This window comes from Tachyglossus aculeatus, chromosome X1 (assembly GCF_015852505.1).
Source record: "Tachyglossus aculeatus isolate mTacAcu1 chromosome X1, mTacAcu1.pri, whole genome shotgun sequence".
NCBI lineage: Eukaryota > Metazoa > Chordata > Mammalia > Monotremata > Tachyglossidae > Tachyglossus > Tachyglossus aculeatus.
The window spans coordinates 43,524,947-43,547,509 of NC_052101.1; the positions used below are offsets into that span (position 1 = coordinate 43,524,947).

Consider the following 22,563-nt stretch of genomic DNA (forward strand, 5'->3'; position numbering starts at 1 on the left):
CTTCTCATAAGCTCTTGGGAGAGTACAATATAACAATAAATAGACACAATCCCTTCCCACAGAGAGCTTACAGTCTAGAGGGGGAGGGTGCCATCTCAACCTGAAATCATCAGCTCTCTCCAGAACCACGATCACCAACAGCCCACCCACCCGGGTCATTGTTGAAGCTTCTGTTTATAAGGAATCTGGTGGCTTCTTCCTTTCTGAAGGAGCCAAGCTCTATACATTGTAAACCAAAAATGGATGCATGCACTTTTTTTTTGGCCAAAGGCCCATTCTAAAATGTTACAATGAGCCAAAGTTTTCCCTGAGATAAGTAAGATTCATACCATTCACTTTATTTGCTGGATTTTCAGGAGGGATGATTTAGACGATTTCACCAATGTCATTTCAGGAAAATCTGAATTCTGCACATTTTGGAAGCAGAAATTCTAGAATGTTTACCAAAATGAAGTCCACAGTCAACATCCTCTCCATTAAAAAAACCTCTCCATGTAACTGATGAAAGTTATCATGTCACCCCGAGACATCTCTTCTCTAGACTAAAGTCGCAATTCCTTTAATATCTCTTCCAAAGATTTAGTTTCTAATCCTTTAATCATTTTTGATGCTCTTTTCCAGATTTTTCTATACCCCTTTTAAAAGGATACCCTAATATGGCTATCCTCAGAGAAGCAGTATGGCCTAGTGAAAAGAGCACAGGCCTGGACCTCAAAGGACCTAGATTCAAATCTCAGCTCTGTCTTGTGTTTGCTGTGTGAACTTGGGCAAGTCGCTTCACTTCTCTGGGCCTCAGTACCCTATATAAAATGGGTATCCTACATCTGTTCTCCTTCTCCCTTATATTGTGAGCCCACTGTTGGGTAGGGACTGTCTCTATACATTGCCAACTTGTACTTCCCAAGCGCTTAGTACAGTGCTGTGCACACAGTAAGTGCTCAATAAATACAACTGATTGATTGATTGATTGATTGTGGGGCAGGGACTGTATCCAACCTGATTAAGTAATATCTACCCCAGCACTCAAAACAGTGCTTGTTACATAATAAGTGCTTAACAAATATCATTATTATAAGGGTCTGGAAAGTGCAGAGTTTAGTGGAAGATTTACTTCTGAGCTCTTAATATGTCGGGCTGCTACTACAACATTATAGGACCATATTGACATCTTAAATAATGGCCCTGGATTGCTAATTCACCTTCAGCTTGTGATCAACTATGACCTCAGGTTTTCGCCAGCTCCTCAAGAAATACCACTCGTTGATTGATTGATTGTTCATGTCCCTGGCCAGCTTTTTCCCATAGCTATTGGCTGTTTTTTGACCTTAGTATTTTCCAATTTGTCAAAGTCACTCTGAATTTTATTCCCCCTTCCAAAAGGTTCCATCCCTATTTCCTCGAGTACTGCCAGTTTGATGAACATATTTCCAAGCTGGCATGGTCATTACATTTAGCAAATAAAGTTAGTCTAAGATTGAATCCTGCAGGATACCACTCAATTAATGCCACTAGGTAACAACAAGCAATGGGTGCTGCCAGGTTAGGGGCAAGTCTCAAGCAAGCTGAGCACCTTCCTAATTACTTATTTTGTTCTTTTTGTTTATTGTTGTTATTTGCTAAGTGCCTACTATATGCCAGACACTGTACTAAGTGCTGGAGTAGATACAGGCACATTGGGCTGGACCACAGTACATGTAGTCCATGTCCCACATGGGGCTCACAGCTTTAATCCCCATTTTACAGATGAGGTCACTAAGGCACAGAGAAGATAGGTGACTTGCCCTTGGTCACACTGCAGACAAGTGGTGAAGTCAGAATTAGAACCCGGGTCCTCTGACTCCCAGGTCTGTGCTCTTCCCACTACGCAAAAATGCCAATGTTCCTAGTTTGTCAAGCAGGATAGCACAAGGAACAGACTTAAGTGTCTTTTAGCTTGTAAGCTAGTTTTGTCCAGGGAATGTGTCTGTTATAATGGTATATTGTACTCCCCCAAGAGCTTAGCACTCTACACACAGTGAGTGCTCAATAAATACAACTGATCAGTATTGAAATGTAGAATTATATCAGTGGCTACTCTCTTCTAGGATGCCAGTCACTTTCATAAAAAGGAATTAAATTTGCCTAGCACAAATATCTCTTCTCAAAGCCATGTCGATGCCCCCCTAGATGGTACATTTATCCTTATGCCATCAGCAGGAATTTCTGCTGGCCTCCATTAATTCTTGAAAACAATCTGACCAGAGATTCCCTAGTGACATCCAATGAATCCTTCAGTGTCCTTGCTCCTTTAAACACATCCAGCTTAGTAAAAGTTAGGCTAGCCAATTCTGTCCCTTTTCCCACTATTCCCCTCACTTTTTAGTCAACCCTGAATACAACCACTGAATCTGTGTTGAATCATTCCTCCCACATAGGTACATTGCAGGGAATGGGCAATGAGTCAGATTAGCCTGTTCAACTGCATAGCATAGTAGATAGAGCATGGGCCTGGGAGTCAAAAGTTCGTGGGTTCTAATTCCAGTTCTGCCACTTGTCTGCTGTGTGACCTTGGGCAATTCACTTCACTTCTCTGGGCCTCAGTTACTTCATCTGGAAAATAATAATAATAATACTTTTGGTATTTGTTAAGTGTTTACTATGTGCAAAGCACTGTTCTAAGTGTTGGGGAGGACACAAGGTGATCAGGTTGTCCCACGTGGGGCTCACAGTCTTCATCCCCATTTTACAGATGAGGTATCTGAGGCACAGAGAAGTGAAGTGACTTGTCCAAAGTCACACAGCTGACAAGTGGCATAGCCAGGATTTAAACCCATGATCTCTGACTCCTAAGCCCAGGATCTTTCTACTGAGCCACGCTGCTTCTCAATGGGGAAAATGGGAATTGAGTCTGTGAGCCCCACATGGGACAGGGACTGTGTCCAACCTAACTTGCTTGTATCCATCCCAGCACTCAGTAAAGTGCCTGGCACAAAGTAAGCATTTTAAAAAATGCCAAAATTACCATTGACTGCCCTGTGAAAATCTGGGGTCTGGGATCCCATTAGTTGCTTATTCCTTGGCTAGCGGAATGGCTTCTTGTTCCCGTCAGACCCAAATCCCTTCCCCTTCCTCCTAAGAGCTACTGACTTCACGTTCCTGATCTCCAAAATCCATCCTTCCTTCCCCAGAAGTACACAAAGGATCATCTTCCTAAAGAGCCAAAGTCTTGCAGGGATTCTTACCTAATTCCCAGCTAGAGGCAGGTATGGAGCTGTGGTCCTGCTTGTGATGACCATTTATCAGCCATTCGCCTGAGGGGAAGCCCCTCTTCCTTCATCCTGTTAATAATTTGCTGTCATCTTGGAGGTCTCCTGGGAAACTGGCTGAACAATTCTGCCACCTCAGAGAGTCAGCTTACCTCCACCTGGTGGGCAACCTACTGTCCCTGGAGGCTACAAACCAGGCCCCTCCCTTGCCTCCTCTGCAATGGCCTGGGACCCTCATTTCTTGTGGCTCTCCACTCACACCCTCCTCCTGCCCTTTCTTCAACTCTCCCAACTCATCCTCTCTAGAGGAGATCTCCTGGCTTCTCTCAAAATCCACTCCTTCCACCTGCATACCCAATCCTATGCCTTCACACCTTATCAAAGCACGTTCCTCGTTCCTCCTCCTGCCCGCCATCTTCAACTGTTTGCTCTCCAAGGTCTTCTACCCTACTGCTTTTAAATATCCTCATGTCCCCACTATCCAAAAAAAAAAAACACCCTCCTTTGACCCTAAGGCTCCCTCCAGTTATCACCCCATCTCCCTTCTTCCACTCCTCTCCAAACTCCTTGAGCGAGTTGTGTACATCCGCTGTCTCAAGTTCCTCCCTTCCAATCTGGCTTCCATCATCATCATCATCATCAATCGTATTTATTGAGCGCTTACTATGTGCAGAGCACTGTACTAAGCGCTTGGGAAGTACAAATTGGCAGAAATCACCCTCTCAAAGGTCACAAGTGACGTCCTTCTTGCCAAATCCAATGGCATCTACTCCATCCTAATGCTCCTTGACTGCTCAGTTGCCTTCAACACTGTTGACCACCCCCTTCTCCTGGAAACATTATCTAACCTTGGCTTCACTGAAACTGTCCTCTCCTGGTTCTCCTCCTATCTCCCTGGACACTTATTCTAAGTCTCTTTCATGGGCTCTTCCCCTTCCTCTCACCCTTAACTGTGGGGGTACCTCTAGGTTCAGTTCTGGGTCCCCTTCTATTCTCCATCTGCATCCACTCCTTTGGAGAACTCATTCGCTCCCGTGGATTCAACTACCCCCTCTATGCGGATGATTCCCAAATCTACATCTCCAGCCCTGATCTCGCTCCCTCTCTGCAGTCTTGCATTTCCTCCCGCCTTTAAGATATCTCCACTTGGATATCCCCCCAGCACTTCAAATTTAACATGTCCAAAATAGAACTCCTTATTTTCCCACCCAAACTCTGTCCTCTCTGTGATGTTCCCATCACTGTAAAGAGTGCCACCATCCTTCCTGTCTCACAAATCTGTAACCTTAGCATTATCCTTGAATCAGCTCTCTCATTCAACCCACATATTCAATCAATCACTAAATCCTGTTGGTTCAACCTTTACTACATCACTTAAATCTGCCTTTTCCTCTCCATCCACACTGTTACCACATTAATGCAAGCACATATGCCTCCCTGATTACTGCATCAGCCTCCTTCTTGACCTCTCTGCCTCCTGTCTTTCCCTACTCCAGTCCATTCTTCATTCTGCTGCCTGGATCATTTTTCTACAAAAACATTCAGTCCATGTTTCCCCACTCCTCAAGAACCTCCAATGGTCGCCCACCCACCTCCACATAGAACAAAAACACCTTACAATCAGCTTTAAAGCACTCAATCACCTTGCCCCCTCCTACCTCACCTTGCTACTCTCCTACTACAACCCAGTCCACACACTTCACTCTTCTAATGCCAACATACTCACTGTATCTCGATCTTGTTGTGGACCTCTCACCCACATCAGGCCTCTAGCCTCGAATGCCCTCCTTCTTCATATCTGACAATTACTCTCCCCCATTTCAAAGCCTTATGGAAGGCACACCTCCTACAATAGGCCTTCCCTGACTAAGTTCTCATTTCCTCTTCTTCCACTCACTTCTGCCTCACCCTGATTGCCACCCCTTTATTCACTGCACCCAAGCCTCACAGCACTTATGTACATAAGTTATTTACCTTAATGTCTGTCTCCTCCTCTAGGCTGTAAAATCAATGTGGGTGGGGAATTGGTCTACTAACTCTTTTAAAGAGTTTTATTACACTCTCCCAAGCACTTAGGATAGTGCTCTGCACACAGTAAGCATTCAATACAATTGATTGATTGGTCCTAGTTGGGAACAAAGGGCTCCACCAATTGCAAGGATTTAAACTACACTGTTTACTCAAAAATGATATTAAGCTGTGCAAATTGAGATGCTAAAGGCCACTGATGTGTGCCAGAGAAATGTCAAGGGAACAGGTGAAATATAATAATTCGCTTGAAGCTTGAGGCTTTATATGGCTTTTCTGTCTTTCACCACCTTCTTGAATTTCCCCTGATGTGACAGAAGTCATGTGCTATTCTTAGATTGTGAACCCCCCAAGGGCAAGAACCATTTCTAAATCCCATCTGCACAGTCTCTTGTCAGTCAGTCTGTATTGAGCGCTTACTGGGTGCAGAGCATAGTATGAAGTGCTTGGGAGAGTACAATACAACAATAAACAGACTCATTCCCTACCCACAATGAGCTTAGTCTAGAGTGTATTACTAAACATTACTGCACACAGTAAGTGTTTAATAAATACTATTACTACTACTGTTATTTCAACTGTTTTGGAACCATCTTCCCTTTGACCCTCCATTTCTCACTGAAGCCACTATTGACCAGACCTGATTTTGGGGTCAAAAGGAGCTTTGTGGGATTGCAACTACCTTGTGGCCAGAGAGATACCTATATAAATCCAGCATAGAAAAATAATTATACAACCTCAGTAGCTTTGAACTGAGCAAGTTTGAGTAACTAAGGAAAATTGGGCTGCTTAACTGTAATAACTACATCCTATTTTGCTTGGTCGCCTGAACTTCTATATCAAATAGCCTCAGTCTAGTTAGTCTGGATACCTGGCTTTCTACTGTTCCCTTTCTATTTAGAAAAGCTTCTCCTCTTTACATGTTGGAGACAGAACACCTTCCTCCTACCTCCTGGAGTCAGATGAGGTCTGTGGGAGAAATGTTATGCAAAGCAGGCCCAAAGACTCAAAGACACTTATGTCACATTTAAACTGTTCAAAAAACATCCTGACACCTACGGGCCAACTAGTAGCTGTACGGTTGCTTTCTCTGGTCTCATTACAAATGAAGAGCTGAAAAATGTTAGCAGGTCAAGTGCCTTGTAGAGGCAGACAGCTTTACAACTTTTTCGAAACTTGAAAAACGGATTCGCTTCAAGCTGTGTTCCAAATTTCTGAGAAGAATGTCAGACATGGGCCTATTTTATGGGCTGAATTGCAACTGGGCAGGTAATTTCTATGCCTGGCACGTAGCAAGTGCTTAACAAATACCATTTAAAAAAAAAACCCTGTCATTGGCAGAAGGGGGTAAAGTGGGGCAAGGATACCATCTTCCTGGGGTTTGTAAGGAAAGGAGCAGAACAGGAGGAAGCTGTCCCTGGAGGGGGCTCCCTCCTCTCCACAATCTACCCACACATACTCACTCCTAGCCCCTCTTCAACACACAGCAAACCTGTTAGCACTGATTAACACTGAGAGGTGTCACCGTGGCTTAAGACTTCTAAGACCCTCACCACCTTGCCTGCTGGGGAGCATTTGCCAGGGAATTGTCCCACTTTACTAATGCACTTCATATCTAAGATAAAACAAAAGAGAAGACAATTGGAGGGGCTTGGAATGCTGTGGCCTTGAAAGCTTTCGAGCTTCTGGGCTATAGTTTAGCCTGTGACAGCAGGCATAAGGGACTATATATGTCTGCATTTTTTTTCCATATTAATGTCCGTCTCCCCTGTCTAGACTGTTAACTCATTAAGGGCAGGGAATGTGTCTGTTCATTGTTGTATTATACTCTCCCAAGCGCTTACTACAGTGCTCTGCCCACAGTAAGCACTCAAATACGACTGAATGAATGAAATGAATGAATAGCTCTGCTTTGCCCCTCTAGACTGTAAGCGCATTGTGGGCAGAGAATGTCTGTTTATTGATGTATTGTAGTCTAAGTACTTAGTACAGTTCTCTGCACACAATAAGTGTTCAATAAATATGACTAACTAGAAATCCCTCTGTTCTTACAGACAATTGCTTAAACTTTCCTTCAGTGAATACGGTCCATGATAACTTGGTGGGTATCAAGGACCCCGAACCGGGTGAGGGGAGTAGGGAACAATTTCGGCCCTGGCCAATGAGCTGTCCCTGCCCCCTGCTCTTTCTGGCTCCCTGTAAACTGAGGGAGTCCAACTCTAGACTGCAAAGTCCTTGGGGACAGGGAACGTGTCTACCAACTCGGTTGTCTTGTACTCTCCCAAGCACTTAGTACTGTGCTCTGTACAGAGTAAGCATTCAATAAACACTACTGATGGTGATTTCCAAGTTTGGGGACTGGGCACTTCTTATAGTAGGTTCACAGTATTATCTAGAATCAGTCATTTTCATATACAATTCCCCTGGCTTGTTACAAAAGCAATCCTTTTCCCAAATGAAAAATTTTTTTGGCTGGAAGACTCTGAAAGAATCAATTCTATTAAGAATCCTTGAGGCCAGGTGACCAGGAGAATGGAAAATCCCAGGTAACTCTGGATGTTATTTCCAGCTGCTCGCCCACTTACATTAAGAACAACTGAAATAAAGTGTGTGTGTGTTGGGGGGGGGGAAGGCACCAGGAGCTCAGAAAAAGAGAGGGAATATAGATTAGTGGGCCATCCAAAAAAGAAACAAGCCCAATTAAGACACACAAGACACATCATAAAATTCAAAGGAGAGAGGAAAAAAGCCAAACTCTCCAAGTGCCAGGAGCTCTTATTCTCTGCATAATTTCACCTCTTAGCACTGCACTGTCAACTGTGTCTGCACACCAGCCTTTTCCAGTCCAGCAGGCCGCTCAATTGAAAATTTACACAGGCAAATTAACCAAAGCTCAGGATTCACTGCCAGGGCAACCAGACTCAGGGGGGTCAAATGACTTCCAAGGCACCATATTCTAGGTTAAAATGGTGGGATTACAGTGCTAGCTAATTTATGAATTTAATTAAGTGTCGGGGTTTTATTTCAGAAGAGACAGATTGCAAGGCTCTGATTATGGGGGCCAATTTCGCTTTGCACCTTGCAAGAAAAGGCCACTAGCCTTTCACTGAGGAACCACTATGGGATGCAGTGGGGGAAGAGGGGATGACCAACAGGATGGTATGGCACATGCAGAAAGGAAAAGGAGATGTCTAGGATATCTCTGGGAAAGGACAGCAGGCCAGCAGTCTCCATCCAGCCTGACTGTATCTAAACTTTAATTCAGTTCCTGCCGGTAGGCTAGAAATGTCTGCCACTTATCCAAAACAATAATCAGCCACAGAGGGATTTGTCGGGATTACAGAATGCCACCTTTTACTTATAAAGAGCCTTTCTGCTCGAAACTCCAAGTCATTTACAGACATAACCATTACATTTGAGGGGTTGTTTAAAACTTTGGCTGGGATACCTAATTCATTTTCACAATATCCCTCTGCAATAGGGTGAGGGGGCAAAGATAAACCGCTGCCCACAAGCACAGCACAGCCTCCTGGCCAGGCTCCTCTGAAGCCTGCCAACTCTTTTGGAAAACACTGGATAATCATTAAAATACTCTTCACCTAGGGATCAATCACATTTATTGAGTGTTTACTGTGTTTAGAGCATTATACTGAGAGCTTGGGACAGTACACTATAAGAGTTAGTAGACATGTTCCTTGCCTGTAACGAGCTTACAGTCCAGAGGGGGAGAAAGACACTCATATAAATACATAAATCATGGATATGTACAAAGGTGAAGCATAAAGGAGTGGGAGATAGAGGAAATGAGGGCTTAGTCAGGGAAGTTCTCTTGGAGCAGCTGTGCCTTCTAACAGGCTTTGAAGGTGGAAAGAGTGATTTTCTACTGCATATGAAGAGGGAGGGCATTCCAGGGCAGAGGTAGAAGGAGGACGAGAGGTTGGCAGCGAGACGGACGAGATCGAAGTACAGAGAGAAAGTTGGCATTAGAGGAGCAAAGTGTGTGGGCTGGGTTGTAATAGGGGAGCAGCTAGTTAAGATAGGAAATAACAAAGCTCTCAATTCTGAACCTCAGAATGGAATTGGGAGAACTAAAGGTGATCTGTTATTGACTGGAGAATTGTGGCAGGGGGCCCCAAAGGTGGCTTCCAGGAAACAAGAAAATCAAGTGGTGGGAAACTCCAATAGAGCACCAGTGTGGCATGATTCTAAGAAGGGGCCTTTTCAGGAGATGGCCATAATTTGATCCGCAAATGTCTCCACCACTGAGTTGAACATTTTCAGCCCCTGAACTGACGGCTGGGGGCTGTCCATGGCCCCTGTAAACCACTGAATGAACTTGTGTACAGTATGTACACCCATGCTGAGCATAAACACATGTATGTATAGAACCGGGCTAAATCTACCATTGTAGAAGCTGTCAAAATGTTGGCAGATAGAATGCTCTTTCATTACCCAGGTGAAATCAAAGGAAACAAATATTATTGGACCAAAAATGGAAAAAAAAATGCAACAAATTAAGCTAGGATATTAGATACCCAATGTGCGAGGTGAGTAGATACTGTAAGGACTGAAATGGAGGGGCTTTCTTTCTCTGGAAGGTAAAAATGGATAGCTGGCATTTAAAAGTTCACAAATTTTCACTAAAAGATAATAATGACAATAATAATAATTATGCTATTTGTTAAATGGTTACTATGTTCCAAGCACTGTTTTAAGCGCTGGGGGAGATACAAGGTTATCAGGTTGTCCCACTTGGGGCTTACAATCCCCATTTTACAGATGAGGTAACTGAGGCATAGAGACATTAAGTGACTTGCCCAAAGTCACACAGCTGACAAATTGCAGAGCCAAGATTAGAACCCATGACCTCTGACTCCCAAGCCCATGCTCTTTCCACTGAGCAATGCTGCCTCTCTTAGGATCAATAAGCATCTATATTTAATAATTTCCTCTGGTCCAAGGGATACTTGTTGGGACAGATAATGTAATACTCCTAACTACAGCACGAAAATCTCTCTCTCTCTCATCCAATTTTAAATTGTTATCCTGAAGGAACATCAAACTCAAAATCTGACACAGGAAGAGGAAGGGAAAGACACAACAGTCTTTGAAAATCACAACTGTTTCAAATTGCAGCCATTATGCATTTGAAGCAAAAAATGGTATTCGGTCCTGGGAAAATGAGATCCTCCAAATTGCCTCTTCCTCTCTCCCTATTTCCCCTCTACCCCAACTCCACCCTCTCTTTTGCCACTGAAGAGTCATTGGAGGGCAGCACCACTGCCAAAAGCTCTGTGCCCTCTGGCTACTGCCATTAACTTAGGATTCTGAAGGCAAAATCTGTCTCTACCTATGCATCAGGCAGAAACTCCTCACCCTCGGCTTCAAGGCTCTCCATCACCTCGCCCCCTCCTACCTCACCTCCCTTCTCTCCTTCTACAGCCCAGCCTGCACCCTCCACTCCTCTGCCGCTAATCTCCTCACCGTGCCTCGTTCTCACCTGTCCCGCCATCGACCCCCGGCCCACATCATCCCCCTGGCCTGGAATGCCCTCCCTCCCAACATCCGCCAAGCTAGCTCTCTTCCTCCCTTCAAGGCCCCACTGAGAGCTCACCTCCTCCAGGAGGCCTTCCCAGACAGAGCCCCCTCCTCCCCCTTTCTATCCCCTCCACCTTACCTCCTTCCCTTCCCCACAGCACCTGTACTTATGTATATATGTTTGTTCGTATTTATTACTCTATTTATTCGTTCTACTTGTACATATTTATTCTATTTATTTTATTTTGTTAATATGTTTTGTTTTGTTCTCTGTCTCCCCCTTCTAGACTGTGAGCCCACTGTTGGGTAGGGACCGTCTCTATATGTTGCCAACTTGTACTTCCCAAGCGCTTAGTACAGTGCTCTGCACACAGTAAGCGCTCAATAAATATGATTGATTGATTGACTCCCCTGAAATCTGGGGCTCTCCCTATTCGCTGCTGACTACGACCCAGAACTCGAAGAGGTGATGCAAGGCTCTGAGTAGCAATTGGTAGCTGCCTAGAAGTAGTAGTTTGAAGAGCATACTCACACTCAAGATTTAGGTGTAATGAAACTTACAATTTGAATCCACAGAAACCTTACCCACAAACAAAGATTTGCATGGGTGACATAAATTAAACCGATCACCAAATTTTGCTTCCCAGGCAGTCCACTGACCAATGATTTGCAGACAAAGAGAAAAAATAAGACAAAAGATTAGAATGACTTTCGGCAGACTGTAGTACAGAATTTAAGAATGGGGAGGCAAATTCCAAACTAAATTGAAAGTTTAGAAGATTTTCTGCGGTTGTCCAACTTCATTTTTTTTAATGGTATTTGAGAAGCACTTACTATGTGCCAGACACAGTAGATACAAGCAAATCAATCATGCTTACTGAGTGATTACTGTATGCAGAGCACTGTACTAAGGGCTTGGGAGAGTACATTATAACAGAAACATTCCTTGTCTACAACAAGCTTACAGTCGAGAGAGAGATGCCAGGAGGCGGGTTTGAAAACAGACACAGATAAACACATTAATGCAGTGAGGGTCTGTCCTTCTCTGCAAACACTAACCGCCAACAGCATCACTTCTAAAAATGAAGAAAACTTTTGTGTATACGTGTGGGTGTATATATGAAGTGAGAAAAGCAGTGTTGCCTGGTGGAAAGAGCACAGGCCTGGGAGTCAGAGGACCTGGGTTCTAATCCCAGCTCTGCTACTTGTCTGCTGTGTCACCCTGGACAAGTCACTTCACTTCTCTGGACCTCAGTTCCCTCATCTGCAAAATGGGGATTAAGGCTGTGAGCTCCATGTGGGACAGGGACTGTGTCCAACTTGATTAGCTTGTATTTATCTACCCCAGAGCTTAATATAGTGCCTGGCACATAGTAAGTACTAAAAAAAAAAGTACCATTCAAGAGAGAGAGAGAGAAGGCCTACTGTTTATATACACTGCTGTACTAGGCTCTTTTGAGACTACAATAGAAGTAAAAGACATCTGGTGTTCTTGGGGAGCGCTCCAATAACTGGAGCTTACAATCCTGGATTTCTTTCTCCCTTTCCCTATCAGTAGCTTAATATGGTGACTCAGCCTATGGTTTTCTCCAGAACAGGGTATTGGCAATGAATATTTGGGGGTTTTGGATGTACGGCCTACAGTTTCTTGGCTCCCGCAGATTTGCTCAATCAACAGAGCTCTAGATTTATGAACCTCATGTGGTCTGCCCTGCCTTTTACCCCTTCCTAAAAAGTTTCCCTTCGGCTGCCCTCTAAAGAAATGGAGAAGACTGAACAGGTTTCAAACTTCAAGAAAAGTGGAGGAAAAATGTGACTCTGGATAAAGAAAATGCAGATGACTTCTTGGCATTCTTAAACTAATCTCTCAGGCTAGGATGAAAAGTTTCAGTCAATTAAAAAAACTCCATCAGTCCCTGACAATTATTAAGACAACAAAACAATTTATTTTTGCCTACGGTATTGACCAGAGAAAAAAGGAAAGGCCAGGCAATCGAATTCTACTATCTCAGGGATGAAATCCTTGGTTATTGGCTTCCTAGCTGTTATGCATTTTTTCCCCCCACCAAGAGGCTCTGTGGGTACAATCTGGCACTCATGACCTGATTCTGAGCACCAACACGAACAAAAAACAACAAGATTATCTGGTAAAATCTGGCTTCCAAGAGCGACTTGCTGAAAGGGAGATACAGCCTTATCCTACAGCCTACTTAAAGACACAATGTCACCTTAAGCAACTTGCCTGGACTGACACATTAAATAGTTAGCAGTGGATAATAGCCTAAGGCCAGGTGCTTCACTTCCCAGGGCAATTAAACCAGCTGAAGTGCACTAATGTATCTCAGGATAACTGGCTGGACTAGGAAATGGATTTTGGCCTCTTGGCCTTTCTAAATGAAATTGGTTCCCATTGCATTTGCCTTCTAAAACTACTGATTGGCAGCATTTGCTATTCTGGAAATATCTTCAAGTTGTACGTGGTGCCCCAAACTTAGAGCAAACCAAAGAGGGGAGTATCAGCTTCAGGATGGAGTCTTTGGAAAAGAGTGGTTCTGGACGGGGATTGGAATGTAATCCTGAAAACCCGCCAGAGATGTTGAACAGAACACAGGAGACTGGGAGAAGTGGGGTAGGAAGGAGAGAGGGGCTCATGAGGAATGTAAGTTAAAAATACAAAAATCAACCCTGTTCTTCCCCACAGGAGATAAGTCTCTTGCAGGGAGGTATGAGTCAATCAATCAATGGTATATATTGAGCACTAACTTTGTGCAGAGCACTGTACTAGGCGCTTAGAAGAGTTCAATACAACAAAGTTGGTACACACGTTCCCTGCCCACAATGAGCTTATGTTCTAGAGGGAGAAGCCTTACTGACTTCACAGCTAGGACATGGAAGTCTTCAAAAAAGTGGTTTCCAAAATATGTTTCCATGACATTTCCTAATCTTGTCTTTGTACATTTTGAGGAGTCATCTGGGGCACTGCAGATGGGAGAGAAACAGCACACAACTTCCCTATTACCAAATGAGGTAAAGTTGATTCAGATACAACTCTAGCTACTTTATCGTCATCATCAACAATTGTCACTGTTGCAGAACTTTGCACCAGGGGAATCTACAGAAGTAGGGTAAGTTCCAGTCCCCACCCTTGAGCAGCTTAGGAGAAACCTCAGAAGAAAAGCTTTCCAAGTCAAGTCACTCATTAAATACGAAGTATTCCCATGATTTCAATTTCCAGACATCTCTTGGAACGAACATTTACTGGCTCAGAATTAAAAGCTACAGCACATTTCCAGCAAGTCCTGCTCTGGAAACAGAGAGCCATCAATGAAAGACATGAACCACAGTTTTATCTCTCCACGGGCAGCACTCAGGACAGTAAATCCAATCGGTTAATCAATGGTATTTACTGAGTGCTTACTGTGTGCAGAGCCCTGAACTGGCTGCTTGGGAGAGGGACAATGCAAAAGAATTGGTAGCCACCATCCCTGCTATAAGGATCCAACGGAGAACCCCAGGGGAGCCAAAGATACTGAAATTAATGTGGCCCCAATGGGCATGGAACTGGCTCGGGAGATTTAAGATGATTGTGCTTGCAATGATGGTGACAATTCTACTCCAGGTCCCCAAGCCAATATCTCCGGGAAGTGCTATCAGTGCTCCCACCTGGTCTGGGAAAAATTCAAAGGTAAGCTGAGTTAAAGGTAAACTAGCTCTTCTCTCCCCTCTCAGGGCCGCACCTGGAAAATTTCCAGTACGCTACCAGTCTCAGCTATGGGAGGGAGAGTCAAGCAGAGGCCTACCCATTCCATTCCTAGCCTGGGAAATGGCTAGTGAGTGGAAAGCAATCTGCTACAAGTCAAAACACATCCATGCTGGGCAGCAGCGGCATGGGAAAGAGTAGAGGGTGGAGACTCAAATTTACTGCATGGAAGGCATCAATGGTAAACCACTTCCATATTTTTACCAAGAAAACTCTATGGATACACTACCAGAATGAATGCAGATGGAAAGTGGGGTGTTCTGAGAGAGATATGTCCGTAGTTTCACTATGGGTTGGAAACGACTTGATGGCATAAAACAAGACAAGCTCTTCTCTTCCTATCAGAGACCCAGCTGAACCATGGAGTTTTTATTTTTTAATAGTACTTGTTAAGCACTGAATATATGTCAAGCACTGAACTAAGCACTGGAGTAAAGACGAGCTATATGTTGCCAACTTGTACTTCCCAAGCGCTTAGTACAGTGCTCTGCACACAGTAAGCGCTCAATAAATACGATTGATGATGATGATGATGAGCTAATCAGGTTGGACACAGTCTGTGTCCCACACAGGGCTCACAGTCTTAATCCCCATTTAACAGATATGGGAACTGAGGCCCAGAGAAGTAAAGTGACTTGCCCAAGGACATCCAGCCAACAAGTGGTAGAGCCAGGATTAGAACTCAGGTCCTTCTGATTCCCGGGCCCAAGCTCTATCCACTAGGCCATGATGCTTCACAATCACAGTTCCCAGCTGAGTGGGTTTTAGGTGACCTGAAAAGCTGCTCCAGGAAGACACCAGGCTCTGGTAATCACTAAACAAATGTGGCTCCTCAAAGAAGATTTCCAAGACCTTTATGCTGCTCCTCTGATGAACTGTTCAGTTAAGTCAAAGTTTAAGCTGATAGTTTCCCATTCCCACTGGGAGTAAAACCAGGCCATATGGCAGGTCCAGGGCTCTTTTAATTTTCTTTGCAGCCATCCTTGAGGATTCATTGAGGCACCTTCAAGCAGAAATCTGAACAAATCAATCAACTGACGATTGATTATGCCTAGCCTTGAAAATTTGCACTAGAAACCCTTTGATAAAAAAAAGCCCAAAATATCCCTCTTCAGTGGGAAGAGGATCATTTTCTTCAGCTCTCTCCAGCAATCAAGCAAAGGTATTTATTGAGTCCTCTGCATACAGTAAGTGCTGTACTAAGCGCTTGGCAGAGTACAACATAACAGAGTTGGTAGACATGATCCCTGCCCACAAGGAGATTAAAATCTGGTGGGGGCAGACATTAAAATAAATACAGATAGAGAAAGCCACAGAGTATGAAAATATGTTCATGAAAGTCTTTTGAGGGTGAGGTGACTATCATTTGTGAATGAATGAATGAATTTGTTCATTCAATCGTATTTATTGAGCATCTACTGTGTGCAAAGCACTGTACTAAGCACTTGGGAGAGTACAGGTGCTTGGTAGAAGAAGCAGCACGGCATAGTGGATACAGCACGGGCCTTGGTTCTAATTCTGGCTCTGCCACTTAATTGCTATGTGACCTTGGGCATGTCACTTCACTGTGCCTCAGTTACCTCACCTGTAAAATGGGGAGCAGGACTATGAGCCCCATGTGGGTCAGGGACTGTGTCTAACCTAATTAGCTTGTTTCCACCCCAGTGCTTAGTACAATGCCTGGCACATAGTAAGTACTTAACAAATACCATAATTATCCAGCACTTAGAACAGTGCCTGGTACACAGTAAGTACTTAACAAATATCATAATAACGATTATTATTTTTACAATACAACAACAGACATGTTCCCTGCCCACAATGACCTCACAGTCTGGAGGATTATCAACGTGGGCATGTGTTGCTTGTTGGTACGCTCAGCCAGAGGAGAAACCATGAAGAATCTTGGGAACTGGCATCCAGTATGTAGCTGGAATTCAATAACCTGCCTGTCAAGTGTAGATTGTAACTTCCCAAGTGAGGCTTTCAAGGTACAGCAGTGCTATAGCTCTGCTGCTTAAACTTCTGTTCATAAATCACAAGCTTAATCCAACTGGCAAACCTCTTCCAATGTCTCTAGAGCCTCAGATGACTTCCAGATTGCAGGGTTTCTTGTATTTCTCAAGGGACAAAGGTGGGACCCATCTCTGACTAAAGGAAGATGAAACCAGGCCTGCTTAAATTCCAGCTTCCAGGTTCAATCAAGAGAACAAATGAATAGAACTTCAACAGTAAATTTAAGATGGGGAACTCATACTTCTGTCCAGGAGACTGAAACAGACCAAGCATCAGGAAGAAATCCTAAACTCATCTATGAAAGTGCCCCTCCAAGCCAGATTGACTCTGGGCACAGAAGGAAACTGACCACTCCTTGTGGCAGACTCACAACATCCATCCAAGTTATAAATATCTCCCAGTGATCCAAAGGCCCAAAATACCCCTCTCTAATGCGAAGCAGATCATTTCCTTCAGCTCTCTCCAGCAATCATGTAATGGTATTTTTTTGCGTGCTTACTCTGTGTAGAGCACTGTGTGCTTGGGAGAGTACAACCAGATAGAGTTGGTAGGTGTGATCCCTGCCCACAAGGAGCTTACGATCAAGAGAGGGAGACAGATGTTAAAATAACTTGCAGATAGGGGAAGCCACAGAGTCTAAAGATACATATGTAAAAGTTCCTTGAGGGTGGGGTGAGTATCAAAGAGTTTATGGGGTATGGACCCAGAAATATAGATGAGACAACAGGGAGGGATATTAAGCTGGGGAGATGAGGGGTTAGTCAAGGAAGGCTTCCTGGAAGAGATATCAGTGCTTTGAGGATGGGAAGAATGGTGGTCTGTCAGATATAAAGGGGGAGTGAGTTCCAGATATGAGAGGGAGTTTGGGTTGAGGGTGAGAGAGACAAGAGAGGCCCAGTGAGTAGATTGGTAATAGAGGAACAGTGTGGCCTAGGCCTGGGGGTCAGAGGGCCTGGATTCAAATCTCAGCTCTACCACTTACCTGCCAGGTAACCTTAGGCAAGTCACTTAACTTCTCTGTGCCTGTTACCTCATCTTAAAATGGGGATAAAACACTTGTTCTCCCTTTTTAGACTGTGAGCTCCATGTGGGACAAAAATTGTCTGACCTAATTAACTTGTATCTACTGCAGCACTTAGTACATCACTGGGCACAGAGAAAGCATTTAACAAATACCGCAATTATTATTATTTTTAGGAGGGAAGCTTGTGGGCTGGGTTGTAGCGAGAGAGGAGTGAGATTAGGTAGGAGGGGAGAACTGACTGAATGCCTTAAAACCAACTGTGAGGAGTTTCTGATTGATGTGGAGATGGCACGCAACCATTGGAGGCTTTAGAGAAGCAAACACTAATAGTTTGATACATTTTCTTCTTTTCACATTTCCGAAATTCCCCTCCATGATTGCATAAAAGTCTGCTAAAGTGGCTACAAGAGAACTTGAACTAAGCTCCAAGAGAATCACAAATTCTCCAAGACAGGACTATGCCAGACACATTTTTATCTGCTGTCACCACTGAGCCTCAAAGCAATTTATCTGCAGGCTCTGTTGAGAAGACTGCTTCTATTTTCCTTACACTGGTTTTAAAGACCTTTGTCAAATCCCATTGATAGAAATTTTGGGGAGCCTGTTACATGCAAACAAAACCTTGGATGCCTCAATTACAACTTCAGGAAATATTACTGCTGATAACAGTAACAAAAACCACAAAGTCATTTGGGAAACATCAGAAGTCATACTTTGTTCCAACAAGCCTGAGAAGAGATGGAACTTTCTGGCAGATTTTCCCTCAAGAAGGAAAAATCCTTTTTTTTCTTTTTGTATTTACAAGGTAAAGGGCAAAAGACTACTCATTCTGAGCACGTTGGTTCACTGTATACAGCCTCTCCAGGCTCAACCTAAATCAGAGAGGAAAGTAGTTAAGTCTGCCTATCTATGCCCACAGGTTTAGGTAAACATCGAGGGAGCAGTCGCTAGGTACTTCTCATTCCCATACAAGAACAAGGCTCAGCAGGTGGATATACAGTCCTACTTTGGGCTTTGCTTTGCCCAACAAGAAATAGAGATTCAGCTGGGCAGAAGACGTTGGGTTAAGGCTGCTCCTTGCTATAATCCCAGGTAATCCTGCTTTGCCACAGTGCAGCCTGTTTGCAAACTACATCTTAGAAAAACCTACATGACCGAATATTATTATAAATATATATAAATAATATATATTATTATCTATCTCCCCCAAGATGGTAATTGTGGGCAGGGAACATGTCTACCCAAACTGTTTTATTCTTCCAAGCGCTCAGTACAGTGTTTGGCACGCAGTAAGCTCTCAATATATACCACTGATTGATTGACTGAGTGACATCCCCAAGTATGGCATTCACCCCTCATGGAAAACAGTCCCTTGACTTATTTTGAAACAGTTTGGGCAGTTACTAGCCAGAGTCCGAGTTTGGCCCCACCAATTTCCAGAGACTAGATGTTTAACAAGTGTGGCATATCAGCATATCTGTTATGTCCTGTCCTGATTTGCCTCTAATCAGTCACCGATCGGCCTTATTGAAAATGTCCAAGAAACAGACACATCAAAAGGAAATGAAAGAGGAAAAAAAAAATCTTTCCTAAGCATTTCTGTGAGTCCTGAAAATACTAACCTGATTTTAGTTCTTGATGGCAACAGGAAATGAGTGTGTTAGTGCTAGCCCAATATACAGGCTCCAGAAAGGATTTGCATGCAAAGTCCTCTTTCAACCATCCTGTTATAAATCAGTATGGGCCCCAAGGGGACACCAACACCTGGCTCAATAGCAATTAAAAAGGGGCAGAAATACTCAATCAGAAGCCTTAATCCCAAATCCCAAATTTATTGTGAAATTAGAAATGCAATCCTTGGGTCTTGGGCCCATTCCCATGTCAGGGATTAAAACTGTGCTTTCAAGCATTTGCCATGTCTCTTCAATTGGGCAGAAAGCACAGTTCCCACCTGACAACGCCTATAGTGTGAAAGTTGAAAAAAAAGCAAGAGAAGAGAAACAGAATCAGGAGATGGAATGGGGGTGAGAGGGAAATTGCTTGCTTGTAAATGGAATGCTTTAAAGCTCTTTTGGAAAGTTGCACCCTTGGAGGGCATGTCAGCCTACTCACAGCTAAGGAGAAAGAGGGCCAACTTTCTCTAGAATGCTACAAGCAATTAGGAGAAGCAACACTAGGTACTCTAGTAGTAGTGAAACCTGCTGGGAATTTTGGTTACTGTAGTATATATTGGAATTGACAGGTGGAGTTCACGTCCTCTTGGGGGTCTATGCTACTGTACTCCCCACCCAAGACTGTCCTTGTAGTTTGCTGCAAGCAACCCGACTTTCTTAGATTTATACTGCAGAATTCAGAGTTCAGCTGGTGGTGGCACAGGAAGGATGAAGAAGCAGCATGGGACCTTCCACAATTTTGGAAGGTTGAGGTGTGGGTAGTTATCTCTGGGCTTAATAGATGGTGAGGAGCATGAAGCTGTTTTTTGTTCCTGACTGTCTTTTTATGTTGTGGGTTTTTTCCCCATCTTTCTTTAGTTTCTGTTGCTACTGAGGGCAGGTGTGACTACTAAGGTCTTATTTTTATATCACAAGCCCCTTGAGGGCCAGAAATGACTTTTAATTTTCACTATAGAGAAGCAGTGTGGCTCAGTGGAAAGAGCATGGGCTTTGGAGTCAGAGGTCATGGGTTCAAATCCCAGCTCTGCCAATTGTCAGCTGTGTGACTCTGGGCAAGTCACTTCTCTGTGCCTCAGTTACCTCATCTGTAAAGTGGGAATTAAGACCACGAGCCCCTCGTGGGACAACCTGATCACCTTGTAACCTCCCCAGCACTTAGAACAGTGCTTTGCAGAGGTCATGGGTTCAAATCCCAGCTCTGCCAATTGTCAGCTGTGTGACTTTGCGCAAGTTACTTAACTTCTCTGTGCCTCAGTTACCTCATCTGTAAAATGGGGATTAAGACTGTGAGCCCCCTGTGGGACAACCTGATGGCCTTGTAACCTCCCCAGGGCTTAGAACAGTGCTCTGCACATAGTAAGTGCTTAATAAATGCCATCATTATTTATTATTTATAGTAAGTGCTTAATAAATGCCATTATTATTATTATTACTTGGGTACTCTTCCTCAGCATTGGTTTCATTGCTTTTCACACAGTACTAGGTACTTAATAAATACTATTACTACTACTACTACTATGGTCAGCTGTTTAAATATTTTTTGACTGGAACTGCATCACCCCAGTACTAATGTCAGCTTTTGGCTTCAGTTTCTAAGTTGAATAAAGACAGTGAGATATTGGACTACTGACCCTGGGCATTGATCTTATGGCCCCAACTCTTAGCAAAGGAAATTGGGAGATTGGGGGAAATACAGCTGTAATTTAGGATTTGGGATCATTATGGAGGAACTCAAGCTACAGTCCACATTCCTCTCAATTCCCCTTCAATCATATTTATTGAGAGCTTACTGTGTGCAGAGCACTGTATTAAGCCCTTGGGAGAGTACAGTATAAAAGAGTTGGTAGTCACGTTCCCTGCCCACAACCAGTTTACATCTACAGGGTGAGTCTTCAATGTTCCTCCTTTTCTGCATCCTGACTTGCTACCTCTCTTCTTTGGCCTTCTTACACCCCGCCCTCCCCCTGCACCCTTCACATCAATCTGTCCCCCACCCAATTTTCCCCTTTGCTTTCCTAACTCTGACTCCCTCGTCTTCCTTTTCCATATTTCTTACCAGTATCTGGCTATATATGCTGCCAATCACATGTGCTGCTGGAATGTCAAGGGGTTGAAGAGGGTGTGAAGAAAGAGAGAATTAGGGAGTTGTGGAAGAGGGTAATCAATCATTTGCACTTATTGAGTGCTTACTGTGTGCAGAGCACTGTAGTAAGCACTTAGGAGAGTTAAAAATAATACTAATTATGGTATTTGGGAAGTGCTTACTATGTGCTAGGCACTGTACTAAAGGCTGGGGTGGATACAAGCAAATTGGGTTGGACACAGTCCCTGTGCCCCTGGGGCTCACAGTCTTAATCCCTATTTTCCAGATGAGGTGCCTGAGGGACAGAGAAGTTAAGTGACTTGCCCAAGATCACACAGCAGACAAGAGGATTAGAACCCAGGTCCTTCTGACTCCCAGGCCCGTGCTCTATCCACTAGGTCATGCTGCTTCTTACAGAGTTGGCAGACACTTTCCCTGACCACAATGAGTTTACAGTCTAGGTAGGGAGACAGACATTCATATCAATAAAGGATATGTGCAAAAAATACATAAAGAGTAAGATAGAGAGGCAGAGAGACATAGAAGATGTGACTTGATTCCACAATTCATCTTCTGCTTCTAGGGTACCATTTAGCAAGATCATTTGTGGGAATGAAGACTAGCCTTTGCAACTCTTCCACAAAACACTCACTTCCTCAAGCTAATGATTTTGAAGTTTGCCATCATCCATCCTCTTACATCAACATCATTACCACCTCCTGTAATTATTGCTTCAAACCCTAGATATCAGCCTCATTCCCAGCTGCTCTTTGATCAGAGTTTAGGGGGCAAGGCTGATTACATCCTCTAAGAAGCATTTCCCTGACTAATCTCTTACCTTCTTGGCATGTTACCCTATCACCAGTTAGCACTTATTTGAATAACTATTTTCTTAGCTATTTCACTGATTACTTTTGTTATCATCATCTGTAGCTCTGCCCCTATTCCCACCCCCACCCCCTTTATCTATTGTACTTTTGCAATTTGTGCCTGCTGGTCTCCCCCAGGCCAGTTCCTCCAGAGCAGGGACTTTATGCTTATTTTCCCCTGGACAGCCAGGAAAATCTACCTGGAACATTTGCCACTTTCCCATTGTGACAGCCATGGCCCCTGCTCCCAGCAGGCTCTAGTATTGCGGGTCTGTGGAGATTTAAGCAGCAGCAGCAGCGTGCAGCCTCTATCAATCTTGGACCTTT

General features: G+C 43.8%; 1 protein-coding gene and 1 non-coding gene across 3 annotated transcripts in view; one reads left to right on the forward strand and one right to left on the reverse strand.

Moving 5' to 3' along the window:
• The window catches only part of ARHGAP26 (Rho GTPase activating protein 26), a 488,708-nt gene that overhangs the window by 42,001 nt on the left and 424,144 nt on the right, over positions 1-22,563 (reverse strand). The gene's annotated exons all lie outside the window — the stretch shown is intronic.
• Positions 14,531-14,668, forward strand: LOC119920051. The gene has a single exon (XR_005447820.1). It is a non-coding gene; the product is annotated as a small nucleolar RNA SNORA7 (small nucleolar RNA).